Source organism: Rhea pennata, chromosome Z (genome assembly GCF_028389875.1).
Source record: "Rhea pennata isolate bPtePen1 chromosome Z, bPtePen1.pri, whole genome shotgun sequence".
Lineage (NCBI taxonomy): Eukaryota > Metazoa > Chordata > Aves > Rheiformes > Rheidae > Rhea > Rhea pennata.
Genome location: NC_084702.1, coordinates 37,390,962 through 37,411,293, shown reverse-complemented (window position 1 = coordinate 37,411,293; position 20,332 = coordinate 37,390,962).

The window sequence follows — 20,332 nt, the reverse complement described above, 5'->3', positions numbered from 1 at the left end:
ATGAATCTCAGTCCCGGAAACACCTGTGCTAAAGAGCTTTGTGCTGATCTGTGAAAACTGGCTGAACATTCCCGCATTTGCTGAATAAAACTTGGATGAAATTCTTCTCAGTGACTTTTTAAGGCATTCCTGGCCAAGTCTCTGCAAATCTCCTCCACTTTCATATTTGTTTAGCATAACTGAAATAAGCAAAATGCTGCAGCTGAAGTACCGGTAGAGTGAAGCAGGATGAAAGGGAGCCTAATGACTTTGCTTGTCTGCAAGAAAAGCTTTGGAGTTGTTATGTGGGGTTATACATTTATACCAAAATCATACAGGAAAAGTAGAGCAAAAGTTTTTCTATTTTTCTTTGAGTTTGGAGGCTACTTTTCTTCTGTTGTTTGTCTAAAACCTAACCTGACAAATTGGCAGGAGGAGCAGATAACAATAAGGATAAGGGTGAGTTCATACCCCCTACGATTACCCACCCTCTGGTTGCCTCCTCCTTCACTCTTCACTCATGCACGCAGAGGAGAAAAAGAAGGGGGGGAAAAAAAAAGATGATTTTCTTCTTAAATTCTGTTGAGTATGTGAAAATCTGAGAGACTGCAACTGTGTGAAGCTTGTTGGGGCAGGTGACCCAACAAGCACCTTTAGGACTCTGGATTTGTTCAGTTGCTCACAAGATCTTTGAGCTACCCTTTCTCTTGGCTCCTATTGTTTGAACCAGCAGGAGCCTGCAAAGGACAAGACTATAACTTACTGATGTGTTCAGAGGGCTGCGGTCTTGTGAACTCTGTTCCCCGCTGACATGAAGAATGGGACAGAAGAGCAGAGCAGAGTAGCAGTACAATATGCCATGACAGTATCAAACCTCTGTGCCCCGAATGGATTATTTGATCACCTTTTTAAGGAGCTGTAATTTTAACATTATTGTGACCCTTTTTCTAGGTCAGTGGAAGAAGACTTCTGTCCTCACTCCCACCCTACCTATCCTTTCAGTGTCCCTCTAAAGAGGAATGTATTTTTTCACGTCTGATGGTAATCAGAGTAAGGCCCTAGAAGGGAAAAATTAGTGAGAAGTTGGGAAGAAAATAAATCAGCAAAAAATATCCACAGTGAAACCTGAAATCCAAAGGTTGCTTCCTTGCTATTTTGTTATAGCACCTAGATCAGATCACATGTGCTGAAAGGTCTGATTAGGCTTGCAGATATTTCCAACTATATAGGGCTAGCTGTAATGAAAAAGCCCTGGCTTGTTTAGTGTTGCAACAAATTTCATGTGAAGTTAACTGTTCTTTATGGTAAAGTGTATGAGACTAGGTATTTGTTAAAATATCTTTCTTCTAATCTTTCTAAATTTGTAGAGGAAACTTTGGAAGAAGAAACGGACTGTATTCACATGAACCTCTTGAACGTGCCAGCTTGAGTGCTGCTGACCGCTGGAATGGGTCGTGAAGACAAACAGCGCTGAAGCACCGTGTGCTTCACTGTGTTTTCTCACTTGTGTAACTCTTGCCAATTTACTTTGGTCTCATATCTATCGCAGTCTTAGGGCCCAGCCTCTCACAGAAGGTATAAACTCGTTCTCTGTATAATCTTCACGAGCAGTAAACAGTACCTGGAGAACAAGGGAATTTTGCCCAGTGCAAGAATGCTTCTTTAGAGCCACCAAGCTGATGTATCAGAGAAGGAATAAGATTATGAGCTTGATATTTTGTTAACATGATTATTATTCTCAAGACAACTTTTTGGTTTTTACTGTATGTATTGGTGAATAAAAAGTAGTAAGCAAGGAACCTTAAATTTATTGCATCTCTACTACTGATAGTGCTGAGCTTTGCTTATGCCAGCACATAATTTGGTGGTGACTGCCACAACCAGCTTCATGGCCATAATCTTATCAGAGTTTTCTGACAGACTTAATTTTTTTGTGCATTATAGAGCAATTCCTTAAATTGCTTTTAGTGAGTACATTCTCCTGCTTCCTGTGATTCTTACTTCTCTGCTTACGTAAATATTGCTCAGTGGAAAATATTAATTAAACATGTAATTAATATTGAATTTTAACTTGCAGACTCTAACCACAAAGAATTGTTTGTTTATAGTATTAAGACGAATTTACTTTTTGCATCCACACATACTGTCTACTTTTTAGTAGTGCTACTGTAGTAAACTCCTTTGTGTATTAATATATTAAGCCAAACAACAATGGGACAAAAATTGATAAAGAAAGTTTTGTCATTTTAGGCAGAAGTCCTGTATATTGGAAATCGGGATTTTATTGGTCTGCATACCTTGTAATTCCTACATGACCTCATCTAAGTTTCTTGAAGTTAACTCAATCTACAGGTAAGTCAGTAAAAAGTTCATATTTATTTCAGGCAAAATTGTACCAGGATCTTAATCCATCTCTCTTTCCTCTGAACTTTTGAGTTAATATGTATTTACTGTGTGCACATTATCAAACTGATTCTGTTCTTTACTGTACCAGAAACGTATTGGGTGAATGTGCCAATGGGGGCATTGGTCCTTTAAGAGAAAGAGAGAAAGTGGAAATAATTATCCACGTATATCAAGTATTTTAGCACTAACTACAGCCTAAGTAGTAATGGTCTTTTTTCTACCAGTTTTCCTTAATGATATTTGCTATTGAGAGCTAATAGTGTATTTTTTTTTCTTTTTTCTTTTTTCTTTGCCTGGGGTAAATTACAGTCTTGCTAAATCATTAGGGCTGGGTCCTGCAGCCATAAGATTATTGATTTTTGTGTTAACAAGCAGAAAATGCTAATCGATTACATAAAATGGTTTGATGGTTTATTGGTTGCTTTTTCAATAGTGACATGACTTTCAGGAGGACGAGTCTGACAACTGGTAATATTGCAGGTAAAATTTTAAGGCATCTTTTACTTCTCAAATAAGTCTGAGAGAAGTGGCTCTGTTTCTAACTCCTGGAAAAAATCAGAAGTATAATTTTGCTAAATTAGTAGTGAGAGACCTGTGTGCAAGGTGCATCATTATAATACGAAGAAGCAGCTGCACAGTGGATTTTATTACATGCCATGTGCTATAAAAAGTATACTAATAAGAGACCCCTGCTCTATGAAGTGAGGTTCGTATTGCATTGCTGGTAACATACAAAATGAGCTTTGCAGGAGCTCAAATGTTACAACGTGGAAATTAATATGTATTGGTGATTTTCAAACGGTGGTGGTGCTGCGTCCCCCAGAATCTGGAGTCTCTGCTGTGAGCTTCCGTAAAGCTCACTGGCGTTTCGTGCAGTATGTCCTGTAAATCGCTATGGTTTAAATAGTGCTGCCCTCTTTAACACCTGCTTATCTGTCTTGGGAAAATCCTGTATTTTAAATGTCATTTTATGGCATTATATCTAATGCCTGCTCTCGAAGCACTTGGAAGAGCTGTTAAGAGTCTACCAGCATTTCTGTTATAAAACTTGATTTCGAAGGGTTAACTCAGCCATTTAAAAATGCATTTGACTGAAACCTGGTATCTGACCTTTATTATTTTTTTTTAATGGTTTTTTTTGTTTGTGGTAGGAGGAGAGGGGAAGATTGTAGATATAAATATTTTTCCCTACAGAAGAATTTTTTTCTTACAGGCAATAAATCTTTAGTGTAGATATTTCATTTCCATACAAAATGCCTTTCTGATTATGTATTTTTCAAAGATCTTATCTTGGAGTATGAATTAATTGCTTAGTTATCATATTCTAATGTGTATATTCTTAATGGTCACATAATTTTTCTTTTTCAAAGACTGTATTGAGATATGCTTTTATTTTTAATATGATTTTTAACAAATGGCATTGGCTAGGTTCTTCATATAATGGAAAGTAATATTTAACTCTAATTCAGGGTTTATAATGGTATTATTGTCACTGCGGTTTTACAGAATGTTTATCAAATGACATCTATATCACCTGCATGAGTATATCAGTGCTGTTCTTTGTCGATCCATCTCCTTTGATACTCGATAGGGGAATGATGGGATTTGAAACATGCCTGCAAATTAGCTGTTGTGGGGATGCCAGACCTAATGTAACTTTGCAAATAAATCAATCTGTAAAGAGGGCTAAACGGTAGTGTTATAAAATGAAGCTCTCCTAACTGCTCTTATTTAGAATTATAAAGCTCCAGAACGTGTACTTCAGCCACGTGCTTACAAACATTGCAAACTTTATAGGTAAAAACAGCACTTTGCAATTCACCTGGGAACTCCTTGATGTAGGTCCAAGACAATAAACGTAATGTACTCTTAGCAGAAAACGCTGTGAGGTAAGTAGGGTATTACATTGTATGATATCTTCAGTGTCAAAATTTTCTTGAGCTGCAGCTCTGTGGGAAGGCAGCTCCAAAGAAAATTGTGATATGAGGATAGGTCAACTGCAATGCTATGAAATTATTTTTATTTTGGTAAAGTACTTGTACCATTGCTTTTTGACTGCTTTAATATGGCATGCTGACATTTAAATGTCCCTGATTATGCAGGATAAAAAGCCATTTGTGTTATGTTTGAAAGTTGATTTAGGAGTTGACCTAGTGTTTTTTCTCTTTCTACTTGTTCTTTCAATTAAAATCTGGATAATTCTAATTCAAAGTAGATGTTTGCTCTTTCTGTATGAAGCTAGATTACATAAAGGCTCCTTGAAATATTTTGCCTGCCATTAATGAGGAAGAGAGAATGAAGAGAAAATGACTTCTTAAGGTAATCTGAATCTGTCTTTACCTGAGTTCGGCCAGTTGGCTGCAGAACTGTAGTTCAAGCAATATCTTTTTGCCTTGTTTTAAGGTCCCTTGAACATAGCTGTGTATCACATAATCGCAAATTTGGCAGGGACTTTGCTAGATTTAAGGGCTAGTACAGCTAATTGTAGGAAGCTTTTGATGAGAAACTGAGGCAGTCTGGATAGCAGCTAGCAGCCTGGGTTGGGAGGAAGGGGTTTCATTTTCTCTTTTGGGTAGTAGCAGAAGGTAAAGTTCCAGCACAGACTTCCATAGCGCTGCGTGTGGATGCATGTGCACACATTTATATTTAGCTCTAAGTAGGATGTAGAGCTAAAGTTGTATGCATAAGAGAAATGTGCTTCATTTGTTTATTAGAAGTTTTTTGTGACTCTTAGCCCCTCGTTTTGCTTAGCCGTTTCCACAGATTCCTCTGACCATTCAGCCAGAGATAACTTCACTGTCATAGCATTTTTTCAGTGAATACAGATGGAAAACTGATGCTACTCCTCACTATCTAGAATTTACTTGTGTTTTCCTGTATGTTCTTTTTCCAGTCAAAACAAAATCAACTTTTTGTCTCATTTTTGTGTTGCATTTACATTTCATGTTATTGGATTATACATGCACTATGGAATTTAAGAGGGCTAGTTATCTACTTTCCTCCCATATCCTAGAGGCCCGTCAGTTTATGGGGACAAGCATTCAGTGTCTGTTTTTTACGTTTTCTGCAGCTTTTTTGCAATGCACAGAGCAGCTGAGCTTAAACAGAAGATGTTGGTTGCTCCTTCGTTAGGGAGATGCACTAAGTGACCTCTAAAAAGCTGTCTAGTTCTTTCACACTGAACACCTTGTCTGAAAAGGGCACATAAAAAGTGAGTCAGTGGGACCCAGATCAAAATTAAGGACACTCATTGACAGCACAGTGATAGTTCTCTCTTGATGTGGCTTGCTGTGAGGATTTTCACATACAGCAGGAACAGGGCTGTACACCCCAGCTGACAGTCTAGTGAAACAGAAGTTTGATTTATTAAAAAAAGTCTACTATACCTTTTTTTAAACAAGACCATGAAAGCAAAAGGTGTGAATGGTCTGGAACAAACAACATGATCAACATCTAAGGGGTGTTAGGTTGATTTCCATGGATAGATGGAGCTAGTGCTGTAGATGGGTAAATGACTGCTGCAGACTTTGCAGGAAAGGAAACTTAGGGTTTCATTGTCCATTGCAGAAGTTGTTTTGGAGGATTTTTTTTTTTTCTGCTTTGGGGTTGCTGTTATTTTAATTGACTTTGTTGCCTTCACTCTGAGTAATGTGTGTAGGGGAAATGTGTGTGTGAAAGTAGCAAAAATATGTAAACAAGCATTTAGTGATTTATCCTAGCAAAGATTGCTCCTAACAAACTTATTTAAAGCTGGGATTACAGGCTTAGCAAAAGCATGAACGCGTAGCTAAATATATATCAACTGTACCGTGTTTACAACTGTGATACTGCTGCTAGCATTGCCTCAGTGTCCCAGACAGAATGTGTCATAAATTCCCTAAATTATACTAAGTGGAAAAGTCTTTGGTCCTGGCAGTGATTGCCCTCATGTACTAGTGTTTCATAGCCTTTCCCCCTTGAAGGGGGAAGAGGGAAAAGGGAGAAAAAGAAATTCCGTTATTAGCAAGCCTCCGGATCCTAATTCAACACCTTGTTATTAGTTATCTGAATCTAATACTTGTTTTTCTCATTCTTACCCAGTGAACTTTTCTTCCTAGTATTCAAAAAAGGAGACTCTGGGTCATGGTGCATGTCCCATGCCCACCCCTCTAAACTCCTAATCTTCTTTAGTTACTGATTTTCTGCTCAGTCACCAGAAATGTCTGTTTGGCTAAAATGGTTGGTTTTCTGCCACAGGCCTGGAAACTGCTCATCTGCCCTTGGATCCAGACTGGAATATTTATAATCACTGTGGTTTCCTCAGGTTAAGATCACAGCACAATCTGGCTGTATTTTTTTCTCTCCAGTTACCACAAAGCCAAAGTGGAGGTGAACACTAATTCTCATCTCTGGTTTGGTAATCTGTAATCCCAGGGTTTCTGGTCAACCTTGTATAGAGGTGAAATACAGATTTAGGTTATCTGTAGTTATCAGCATGTGACTTTGTAATACAGAAGGTAAGAGCATCAGAAACAATAGTGATAAATGCTCTATCATTGTCTTGGCAAAGGCTGCTTCTCTGCAACGCTGGAAGAGAAAGAACGCAGCAATAGTGGCCAACTAGCCTGGCACATGGACACAAATACCTATGGCCAACAACATGCAGTGAGCTATTCAACTTTTTCGCCGCAGCCTTGGTTTTGCATTTTTCATTTCCTGTGCTGTGGTCAATGCTGGAAAGCCTTTAGGGCAGCAAGATCCTTAGTTTGGGGAGCACTGAAGGTGACAGCTCTTACAGCTAGCCAAAGTTGCAGACCCCAAGCGTACCAGTGTTGCATTTCCCTTAACTTCTGTCCTCCCCTGAAGTCCCCTGGACAGTTCTGGGCTGACTGATCTGTCTGTCTAGGAGCTCCTGGTATGGAGATACACTTTTGAAAGATGTACATATGGTCCAGTGCTTAATCGTCAGCCCCACTTACCCTCCCTGCAAATGACGGATTTCTTTCCCGTGGAAGTTGGCCTCTTTGACATTCACTGCAGCTCCTATTTTCTGATGTTTTACCCTTTTGTTATCTGCTGTTTTTTTCTGATTCTTAAATGAGGTGAATGTTTATACTCCAGAATGGAACAGCTCAGTTAGATAACTCTAATCACTGGCATCCAAACCCGATCCACTTTTTGAAAATTCTTTTATCTGAAGTTGGAGTCTAAAAATTAACTTTAATATCCATTCAGTGAAGCACCTGGCTACTCTGGATTAGTTCCAATGCTTTTGTCATCTGATTTCAGTTCAGACATGTATTTATCAACTAACAGTTATCTCATTTTCAGGAACATTAAAAACAGTTACAAATTAAAAGCTGAGGAGCCCCTATAGGAAAGGTGAGGAACTGGAGTATATTTATATTTTACCTGCCCAGTGTAAAATTGAAAATAGTATAAATCAGCACTTTAACTAGAACACCTGCTTTGAATGGTGATGTGTTCAGAATGGGCTCAGGAAAGGTGTAAGTGAAAATGTACCAGATGGTAGTAGTTGCTGAACACAAAATTTTGTATTTACTTCATTATATGCGTGTGTATTCTGAGGTCATTCTATTTTTTTTAAGCTAATGGAGGAAATGACTTATATTTCCCTACATAGCACACTAATAACATGGAATGGTCCTTACATCATCTGATTTTTCTGAGTGTAAAATAGTTTATAAAAACAAACATGCTCATTGGAGGCTCCCACTTTACATACGCCCTTTTAAAGTATTTTTCAGTTGCTTCTGCAGAAACATCTTTAAGAGAACTGGAATTTACAAGAGGGGAAAAGAAAAAAAAGAGTAGCATGAGAAGGCTTAGTCCACACTGTTAAGAATATAACGTGCACATGATTACGTGAGCTCGATAGAACGCTACTGGGATATCGTGTGTGCCTTGGTGAGGAGATGGTACAGCTTCTTGAACATGATAGGCAGGCAAGATGCATCCAGTAAAGCAACATCTCTGTACTTTCTCATCCAATGAATGTTTCTAATTGTAGGGGTAGAGAACATAGCCCTATTCTTTGTTCTGGCCAACCTGAGGTACGTCACCTGCAATACCTAGTTTGTAATTGAGATCCGTGGACACAAAAAATGCAGCTTCCTTTCCTGCTTGCGCCTGTGTGGCAAAAGTGCATTGGTTGTGTTGTCCTTGAAGTCCTTCAATTGTAGAGCGTTGTTTCCCCTATTCAGCCTTTGTTTTGAGTTTGCAAGCCAAGTTCTGAAATGTTAAATGTCAATCATTTCTCTTCTTTTCTGGCAGAGTAGGAGTACACAAGTAGCTTAGCTGTGCTCAAAATTATTCACAAAAATTGTCTTAATCCTTAAAGCTGTTTTTGGATTAGAAATTGGCAATGAAACCATGCATTCCTCAGGTTTTCTGAGGTTTTGTTTGCCAAGTTTGCAGTGGAAAAAATAAGGAACTAATCTTCCGCTGTTGTTCTGGATAGAAAGTGGTATTTTGGTGTTTTGAAGTAGTTTGTATGTGCATACATGGATGTGGTCGTGCATGTGGACACAGCATGTTCACCTTTGCACTTACAGGTGTTGTATTAGGAAGAGAATTGTGTAAGATTGTGTTTGAAAGCAGGACTTTGATTCTTTGTCAAGTGGGGCTTTACTTTTAAGATTCAGATTGAGATTTAAACCAGGATATTTGAGGACTCTCTCTACAGAAAGTTATCTTTGTAGTATCAAGGACAGCATCTGGTTCAGTTCTGGCAAACATGATAATTGAATATGTTGCCATAAACCAGGCCTAGATGAAGTTTCAGTGCAGCTGGAGGAGTTCTATAGCTCCAAGACCTTTCCTACATCATGTGCCCTGGAGTGGACTTTGAATCTAGAAGGTTTCCGTGGGAGATGCAGCCTTCTAAAGACTTTTTCAACCTTTCTCTGCACCAAGAGTCTGTTGTTTTGTGACTACTTTTTAACATACTTATTCTAAACAGCATGGAGATTGTCTGTTCCATGACCATTGGGCTCTTAGTTAAGAATCCGAACAACTAAGAATTTTAGGGTTTAGGATTCAGAGAAACTTAGCAATATGGATAACAGTCTTTCAGGGACTAAACTGTGTTCCTAAGTACATTTCTACAGACAATCTTATTTATTCCGTGTTCTTAAGCACAAAGATAAAAAGGAATTTAAGAAATGACCGATCTTTTTCAAAAAACGAAGGCCTCTGCTGGCAGGGACCTGGTGATGATGCCATGGATTGATGACTGTTGCTTGTGATGCACTCGGAATCAGACACTACAGCTTCAGCTGTGTTTGGCCCAGTCAGAAGCATGTATGTTCCTGCATTTCTTGTGCCTGTTTTTGAGACTTGACAGTACAATTACAGAAATGTGTCAGGACATCATATCACAGCTTTAGGTCATGTTGTCCACATTGCAAAACTGTGCTGGGGCACAGCTGACTGTAACCACGCCAGACAAATTCATGTCAGCTCTGTTAGAGTTGTCATGCTGATAGGTGCTGAGCTACACAAAAATGAAAACTGTGGAAGAAGCAGTTTCTCTTTTTTTTTTTCTCTTTTTCTTCATAAGCCAATTTGATTTTGAAAGATACTTGGAAAGCATTAATTTTACATACATTGTTTGAGGCATTTGATACCAATCTTATTTTTTATATATATGTTTTGAAAATGTATTTTTTGTTCCAATTTCTTGTTTAAAATAAAATAAATAGTAATAGTCTGATCTTATTAGAGCAGATCATAGTGGTTCTTTGCAAAAATCTTAAGTGAAAATAAATCAAGTCTGCTCTTGATCTGTTTGTTGAGATGCTTTCATTGCAGCTTGCATGATCTCTAGAAGCAATGTGAAAGGGATGGTCTTACATATGGGGTTTCTGGTATCTATTTAGCTTGGGCAAGCACTTGCTGACTGGGGTTTACCTAGGACTATCAAAAGTACAGTGAATCATTCTTGGAGAGGACTGTCTAAAAGAGTCTTTGTCATGTGACTCTCTAAGTCTTTATTCAGTGATGTTCATCCACCAAAATGTATGATCAAATTGATATTTCCTGCTTGTATAAAAATTTATTGTAAAAAGAAGATAGTTTCTTATCACAAAATCACTTTCCTCCTCACACATCAGAAGCTATGGAGAATGAAATAAGCAAAATTGTTCCTCTGTCTTTTAGTCTGAGCATTGTTTTGTGCTTATCTCTGAATTGCCCAACTTTTTGGTAATTGAGTGTCATTTTGATTGATATTTTTTATCAGGTTCATGTGGTAAGTGTAAGTAAGCGTATGCAGCATAAGCCTAGAGGACCTTACTGTTATGATGACAGATTGTGTAGAGCTTTTTGAAGCTTGCTGATCAAGCGTTAGTATTTTTGTGAAAGTTTCGGAATTTCCAAAATGTTGTTTGAATGAGTGTGCTAATCCTTTGTCTCGTACTCCAGTAAATACGAACTTTGCAAGTCTTATTGCTTAAATTACGCATATCAAATTATCAATTCATGCAAGCCTGGACACACTGCAGACATTTTATGCATATCCAATTGACCGTCTGCCAGCCAGTTATCATGGGCTTTTAACGCTGCAGTATACTCCTGCACAGAAAGGAAATTTAATATAACACAGGCTAACATTTCTTACAGCTTATTGCATCTGGTACATTGTGAATATATCTGTGTTTTTCACCTTCCCAAAGGAACTGGGATTTAAAAGATCCCTTTGCCACATATTACAGGAAAACACACATCATTCTTGTGTGTGGAAACCTTTTGTGTTCAAAGGCTTTATTAATCAGAGACATCTCTCAGCAGTATGAAAACTGAAGGATTTATGGGAGTTATTCTTGAAGAATGGTTGCAAATGATTACCGCATATTTATCTGAAATAACCTGGTCTTGGTATTTTCCTGCTTTTGTTTACTTTCAAGTTTAATGGACTTGTTTATAGAAAGTCTTTGGTTCTGCTATGCTGAAAATGTGGCTCTAATCTTTCAGCTCTTGTTATGTGAAAAATTCTCGTCGAGGCGATTAGGCTCTGTGAAATAATAGCAACTGTTTGTGGGAGCAGAGGTTGCCGCATCAAGTCTGATCTGATCTGGGCTGCAGCACTTTGCTCCTTGCAGCTATGTATTTTGTTGGAAGATCAAAGCAAGCCAGGCAAATGACAATAATGTGCTATAAAGAAGAGCCTGTCTCAATATTTCTGTCGTCTTGTAGCATGAGCCAGAGAGACAGCTGTTTTCTCCCCTCCTATGAAGACGTAGATGCATATTAAACTGTGGTTTCTGGCTGCCTTTCAGAACAATAAGAAACTACACACCTGTCAGCTCTTGGCAAGCAGGAGTAGTAAAATTACTAACTTTGTTTCCACAGCATTCTCTCACTGACAAACACACCATTGGCTTCATTTTTCTCTCCATCACTTCTCAAAAGGCTTAGATTTCTCCCCAGAGGCACAGAAGAATTAAGCAGTTTTACTACTGCTTCTCATAAACGGCTTGCTTTTTAGAAAAGGGTACATTTTCATGCTAGGCTTGCTTTATTACTACATTTCTTCTTGAGCATTTTTTTCCCCAATCAATGTTTTGCATCTGTAAGCCTTTGTGCTATGCAGCACCCTGCTTTCCTAAAGGCAGTCCAGAAACCCTGTGAGCTAATGGCTCATTTAGTGATCAATTTGTCAAATAATGTTCACAGATGTTTTTCTGGTAGTACAGTGCAGGTAATACCCATGTGAATGATTCCTTCTCCTATGTGGCTAGGTACAGGGTTTCTTTTGTAATGTGTAGCACAGAGTTCTTCAGCTAAATATCCTTCTTGTCTGTCAAGCTTTTAATCATTGCATTCAATTTTAAATATAGAAACGTGAATGAGCATAGGAGAAAAATTGTTGAGTTTCTTACACCTCATGTGATTCTCATTTAGGATCCTTAGAGAGCTGGAATAGCCAGGGTCCTGAGGTGGACTTAAAGACTGACTTTCAGTCTTAACTCTGCATCTCTAGCTCCTGTGGTCTTAGCTAAAGCATTAATGTTATAAGAATATCACTAACCTTTTTATTTACTTCCCCCCACTTCACGTGTTAATAACAAAAATGCAAGCTGCGGAGAAAGACAGTTCAAAACACTTTATGGAACAACTGAAAACTTCCTCTAGCCCATCCTGCCTTCTCATCCTTCTCTTCCTAGTTCTTGCGTCTCCCTCCCACCCCACCCCCCAAGTTAAAAGCACAAACCAGGAATTCCTCTGAAACAGTCTTTTACAAGGAATGTTGAAAACTTTGAAGACATTAATCTGAAATGATCTGTCAGAGATCTAGAAGAATGGAATCCAACTGAACTTTAACTACTTTATCCTACTTAAGCCGGAACAGAACTGCTGAGCTGAGCAATTTAAGATTCCCACAGCTGCACTAGCTATGTTTTCGTTCATGGTACTAAATTGTTTCCATTAGCCTGAAAAGGGTTATAAAACCCTACAATCAATTTACTTTCTGGGGCATTGTGTTTTGAATACCGTTTAATAGGGTGTGACAAAAACACATAATTTCTCCACATGTTCTTACATTGCGAGCAGATTTTGCTTGGTACCAGGCAGTGCACCAAATGTTCTGGGCAGCAAAGAAAGCATTGGAATTGGAAATAAAGGAACAGTATCAGACAGCTAGAGTGCCCAGGGCATGACAAGAATCTTAAGTGCAATAGACGAGCACAAAGGAATAATAGGAATTTTTATCATCCATTTGCTCATCAGCTCCCCATTTGCTCTAGATAGAAATCATTAGATTAGTTTAACGTAGGGGAAAAGAATAGATTCAAAAACTGGAAACATGAGTTAACCCAATTGGACAGGAATACATTTTGAACTAATATTAATAACCGGCGATGGCTGAATGTGATGAACAGATGTGGGCAGGAGGAGGAGGATTCTTGCTTTCTTCCAATGAACTGAGTGGCTTGCATTACTTTCTCAGCCTAATATACCCACAGCATTTTTTTTACATGAACAACCACATTTATTTTAATAAGACTTCTTGATAGGGGAGGACAGTGTGATTTACTTACCTTTACTAATGCTCCTAATCTGTTTATATATACCTTACCTCCTTAAAGTGCTAGTACTTCAGCTTGTGTTTTATATTCACAGTGTATCTTATAGCAGCCTATTGTATGGGAAAATGAGACTGCTTGATAGCTTTCATCAGAAATTGTGAATAAATGTATTCAAGCAAGTTATGAGATAAGGCATTTCTGAATCCTGATTTAGAGAAAAATATTGTCCCACAATGGCATGTGCTTAACAATGTAGTTCTGTGGTTCTGAAATTGCATGCTGATCTGCACTGTAAAATGTGAATATTGTCCATCCAAAAATGGCTTATTTTTTCTGACTCAGGATGAACTTAATTTGCTTTTACAAGTCTTTTATTTTCTGTTAACTTATACTTAGCACTTTAGAAGCAAAAGAAACATGACAAATTTTACTTTGAGTTTGGAAATAATTTGTGATGTTAACAAATTAACTCCTTGTCAACCATTGCTATAGGGGAAGGAATGGAGAAATGATCAGAGAGAAATTGGATTGTGTAGGTCATATTGCACTGACTGCAAGGTATGTTTTTTCATCTGATTTCTACTTGTGAATATTTTTAATCGATCTTATTAGAGATCTTGCGTTGAGTGAGAACCCTTCCAGATCAATTTTTTAAGCAGAGAAAAGTAGCTGCTGCTGAAGGAATATGTACCATGGACATTTCTAAGTTCCTTCTCACTCATATGTATTGTGATTATTTAGGTACTATACAGCAATAAGAGAGATCACTGAAGTATTTTGTAAAGCTTAATATGTTTTAATTGATATATGAAAGTAATGAGCATGAAAATGGATTGGGAATTGCTGTATGGTTTTGCATGGTTTTGCCATACAACAGTATTTAAGTTGCAAAAATATTAGTTTATGACAATTAGCTTAATGTTGGAAATTTGTGTTACAGGGCAGGCAAATCATAGAAAGATAGGGATTTAGGGAGGTCATCCCATTCATCCTATTGTCCCAAAGTGGAGCAAAGTGTCAGTCATTCCTAAGGATGTTTTCTTCACATATTCTTGTATCTTTCCAATAGAAAGGGCAGAGACTTAGCAATCTTCTCAGGCTGTTCTAGACTTTCTCTGTCTCTTCCATTGAAGAAATTTTCTTCATAACTATCTTTGCAGATCTCCTCTACTACATTTTAACACTATACCTTGTCCCAAACTTGGCAAATATGGAAACCGATTTTTCCCTTTGTTTTACACATTTCAAGACTATCGTATCTCTCGTCTTGTTAATTCTCACCACAACGCTCACCTCCATTATTATTATTTCTCAGTCATGTTTTATACCCGCGTGGGCACTTCTCTGGGATCTCTTTGGTTGAGCACATCTTACAGTACAGTGCCCAGCTGGGGCTGTCCCTGGGCTCTGTGCAGGACAGAGGGATTTTTTTGTGCATGTTTGTGCACAGTGAAATCCCAGCATGGAGTGGTTGCCTCACCTTCATTTGTGGTCTTTGATTTTCCCTAGAGCTAGAATTATCACCAAGCCAACGTTACATTTGTGCTGTTGGTTATTCCAAAGTAAAGGCAAGATTTCTTTACATCTTTGTTGAACGGAACTTGATTTTTTTTTTCTTTTTGCTCAGCTATTAGAACAATTTACTGAAATCCTTGTGATTTCAAATCATATTCTCCAGTGTGATTTTGTTACACTACCCACCTTTATGGTCTCTGAATTGGCTCTCTTCTGACGTCCAAGTCATGAGTGAAAACACTGATAGTATTTTTTTTGATACCAAATCTGGCAGTGTGGTAAATTTAAATTTTGATCTGTCTGTTTTGTTAGTGATTATTGAAAACCCCACAGTTTAACTGATTTTGTCTCTTACCGTGTTGCCTATTTTTTCTCAGCAGTGTTGTAGCTTGCTTTTTACCTGTAATGTATTTTTTCTTAAGGAGCTGCCAACTCTGGCAGTTTGCATTCCACAGGGTACAATCTACTGTTTCTCTGAGGTTTCCTTTACTAAAGTCAATTGTCGTTATTTTGCTAATTTCCACTCCTAAAGATGACTCTGCTTACAGATAAGGTTGTTCAGTACTTCTAGTAACTATCTAGTTTCAGTTGATAAAACATCTTAAAAATTGCCATGGCTGACCTTTTGTTTTTCTCAGACTTGTTTTTGGTTTTTAGAGCCAAATAGCTCATCCATTTTTGCAGAGATAGTCTTTCAGAATTTAATATTTCTTTAACTATTTTGTAAATTCTGTAGCGTTGACATCCACCTGGCAAAGCAGATAGGAACATGAATGTGGTGGACATAGCAAAATTGTGCCTGCTCCACACAGCATCTTGACCCTACTGCACCTGAGTAGTTTGTTCACGTTAATTTTTATTTAGAGTAAACTGTTTGACAGCTGGCAATAGACTCTGAATAGAATATGAACCCAAAGATCCCATAAAACAGAGTGAGACTTTGGAAGTGCAATGAAACTGTAAAGGTAACTGTAGCTTGAGTCTGTTAGGATTGTACTAAGGCTCTTTCTAAAAAGTATTGTTAAAATTTCTTACATGTGTGATTGAGAAAAATGAATCAGTTTACAACATGCTTGAGAATGGGAGTTTAGTATGTCGGAAGGTTGGAGAAGAATACAATTGTTGTTGACATAAACATGGAGAAAAAAAGGTTACTTCGTTAAAGTATGTTGGACAATGACTCTTCTGAAGTGTTGTATAATATAGTTCCTACAAAACTAATAGAGAAATGTGGAGAAATACTTGGAAATTTTATAAAATCATATATCCCTAAAGCCACCAATGATTGCAGAAGAGAGGAGGTGAGAAGGAGAAAATATTGAGGCCTGTTACCCAGGAGATGCAAACCCTGACAGATAATCTCCAGCAAATATATCAGCTGCATTAATTCTTGAAAAAAATGTCCTTTTGTTAGATATTACCTATGGTAGCTGGGAAAAGAGACTCTACACCTATGCCTCAGATGCTTCCATGCTTAAATGACTGATGAAGATTTTGTCCAAAGGTGCTGGAAGTTGTTGTGGAGTGACTGAAGCATGGGCATATTTAAGAAAGCCAGAATAGAAACAGGGTAAAAGCCTTCAACAGAAAGGCAGTAGTAGATGCAGTGCAAATGGATGAATATGAGCTGCTGTGGCTGTTTGCTCAGTGAAAATGAGTCAAAGCCTTCCCAGACACATTTTGAACCCTGTGCAGTTTGACATATTTGCTGAAGAAAGCTGACTAAAGATGACCGTAGTAGTTTATGAAGATGTGGTGTGGTAGAAATTGGCTCCTGTTTGTCCTGGTCACCTATGTGAGTGCATATCTGAACATGCAGTTCCCAGCTGAAGCATGGATGCCTACAAATCTAACGAGCTAGCATCTGGATGTGTCTGACAAAGTCCTTCAAGAGAACTTAAAAAACTGATTTATTAAATTAGTTGTTCCTTAATTACAGTTAAAACAATTGACTTTTGTGGGAGGAGAATGTGTGCCAGCTTGTGTGAGAAATTTTCAAGACATGTCAACTTCTTGCTCTGTCTTTCTGTAGCTGGGCGTTTTTTTGGCAAGAAACATTATAGACTCTGCACCCAAATTGTTCCAATTATGAGCCAGCTTTAGGCATTCTTTTTTAAAATACAGTTGTCTACTGCCATTTTTTGTGATATCCTTGGAAGGATTAAATTGTATATTGCAAAGCATGGTAAATCCAACTTCTAGTGTTCAAAAGCCGGTGTTCTGTAAATCATGCAGTCAATGCAAGTGAAACACTTGTATTTAATGAGGACTTGCAGAAACCATGCTCTGAGTGCAACTTCATTAAACTGCAAATGGTTTCCAGATTAAGGTATTGATCACCTTTTGCAAGGTCTTGAAACAAACTTCTGCAGATGAGATTGAGCCTAAATCCTTAAGTGTGCTGCAAGCTCATTTGTGCTAGCCTGACTCCACTGCTGGAAACCTTCCTTTTTTTGAGGGTGTATAATAGGAAGGAGGCCTCAAGAAGCTTGAAGGAGTAGGAAACGATTGTTGGGGAGGTTGCCTGTTGACAAGTCATAGTTTTTAATGGCTTATCCTCTTTCTTCTGAGTCACTTGGCTCTCCGCTAAATAGTCAGTAGATAAAACATTTAAATAGGCTTGAAAAGGGAACGATAAAGAGATACATTTTGATGTTATATGACACTGCGATCTTGCAGGCCATGGGAAGGTCCATTAATCAGTGTAATTTCTTCTGACCTTGCCTCCTTGCTCTCAAACTTGAGGAAGAGGAGACATGTCATGAATTTCATGACAGTTTGGACTTTCCATGGAGGCTGATTCCATCTGAAGTACAATTTCACTAGAGTCTGTTTTGTGGGCTTTATCATCGTAGGTATTATGTGGCACTACAGAACAATTTTTAAAATGCTGAGCTAACATGACCTTTTTGTCATGCAGCTAACTGGACCTTTTTCATAAAGATGCCTGTCAATATTAAGTAACTTTAAGTTCAATGTATTTACTTTTGTTAAACATTTTTATTCTATTAGAATTTAGTTAATTTTATTGTTGCTGGATGGGATATTTTGTGATTGAAAGAGGGGTTTATGTTTGTAGATTCCACTGAATGATACTGATTACCATCCTTTTTATGGACAGATAAATATTCTGCAGGACACAGGTTAGTTGAAATATCTACCTAGAGTTTACTCAGCAGTATAAATTGAACTTGAACGACGCTCAATATTAGGAAGCTGATTTGAGACTGCCAGTATGCCCATTGTCACAAAGATAAAAGTTCCTTGACTTGAAGCAATGGCGTGTGGCTTCAAGGATCTGCTCGTCTTAATGGTTGTCTGTTGCTTTGTAGCTGTGTGTTTTTCATAGGTACTATTTTTAATTTCTAACTAAATTAAATGGAAAATATGAGAGATGTCCATCAATAACTGGAGTAGTACTGCTCTGAGAAATACATTTCAAACCAGGTGTAGTAGAAGGAGACTGTTGGAAAAGCACAATTTTGACACAGATCCGTGATGTTCTAGAAAGAAAATGAAAACTAGATTCTTAAAGTTCTCTGGGAATTTGAATACCAGAAATCACAAAATTTGAAAGTTCTTAATGCTGTTGGTTCTTTTCAGATCTTGAGTTTTGCTATTGTTGTATCAAGGCAAAGGTGTGAAATTTGGAGTGTGACATTTATAATTGTATATGTGGCTTGGACATAATGCAGTGTCGTTAATATCTTAATTTTACTAAGTTATGGGTTTGCCGCTGCCTTCATGCTTGAAGCTAGACACCTTTGACCAATTTTTCCAAAATACATTCCCAAAACGTTCTTATAAAATTAAAGCTACTCGTTGCATGCAGAAAAGTTGTATTTACAAATTTTATGCTTCTGCAGAATGATATAATTATTTGTGTAGTTTGGAAGTATGAATATCAGTTTGGACCGGTAGATACTTGCATGCTCTAACTTGTGTGCCTACATTAGACCGCTAGCTTTGCAAGACTAACTTTATATTTCTAGTAGAATTTGAAATATAGTAACAATGTGTTACCAGTGTATTTCCGTGCATTACATAAATGATGAATAGAAAATTGGAAAGTTGAATGGTAGTTCATTAGCTATCAAGGAAGTATGTCTTAAGGACTTTTTTGACTGAAATATGGTTGCTTAAGAGAAAAGAGCAGTGTTAGCTTATGTCTCTGCCAGGAAAAGAAGGTCCTCTATAGAGGAAATCTCTCTATACTTTCCTAAAAATGAAATAAAATGTATTTTTTAAAAAGATAAAATTAAAAAGCTTATTCAAAGAGTATGTTGACTTTTTGTTGGCATCAACTGTGGCAATGTCAAAATTTTCCCACAATAGATCAAATACCTGGTTAAAAATAAAATAATTCTTGGATTGTATGAGTATTCTTGTGTTTATTGTTTTTCAGCACATGCAGATCCTGGGCCACTGTGGCACAGACTGAAGAATGTGAGTAACTTCCATTTTCTTGCTCCCTTCTATGTCTCAAGTTTGTAGAGTGTCAACTGCAGAGCTGACTGCAGCCTTGCTTACCCTCAATCAATACTCATATATTCATAAACACCTGTGCTGAGTTGAATCTTGCCACCTTCCAGACTTTATATGACTGCATCTGGTTCTCAAACCTTCCATCTGTGTTCTCTCAACCACTGGAACTATTTTAACTACCTGCTGCAAAGAAGGGACAGTAATAAATGGAACAGATAATTTATTTGTATATTGATATCCATTCCATCTTCTTGCAATATGGGAAACATAATTTGTTTTGACTCAGTCTACATTTATTTGGTTTGGTTTGTGTTGCACATTATCATTTTAAGCATTTTATATGTTTTTGTCTTGCTACTTGTGTGTAAACGAATTGGATCAGTTCTGTGCATCAAATTATTTGTATGAGCTAGGGTTTGAAAAGGTTTACCTTTTCACGAGGAGTTTACCAGATCAGACTGTTATTTAAGGCAGTATCTCACTTTCTGGTAGATTAACTATAAGAAGAAAAGGTCTGTGGATCAGGTAAGAGTATAACAGCACACAAGTAATAGAAAATAAAAAGCTTAAGGAAGGAGAAACATTCTCAATCTGGAGTTACTTAGCCTTCTGCAGTTTGTGTCAAAAATGAGCATGAATATAATTGGAAGCTGATTTTGGAACTTATTCCTTGCTTTTTAACATGAAAAATATGCACGTGAAAAATGCATCCTAATTATCTTAAACTCTTGGAAAGATGAATTACTTCTCCCCAGTTATAATCTGCCTTTCCAGGAGTTTAATGTATAAGCATTTATTCTAGTGTAGCTATTTTTTCCAGTGCTGCTGCTGAAATCTCGCTATTACTTTTAACAGCAGTTTGATGTTGTTCTCTGGAGCACGAGAACCTGGTTGTTTTCCTGTTCTCCATAGCTTAA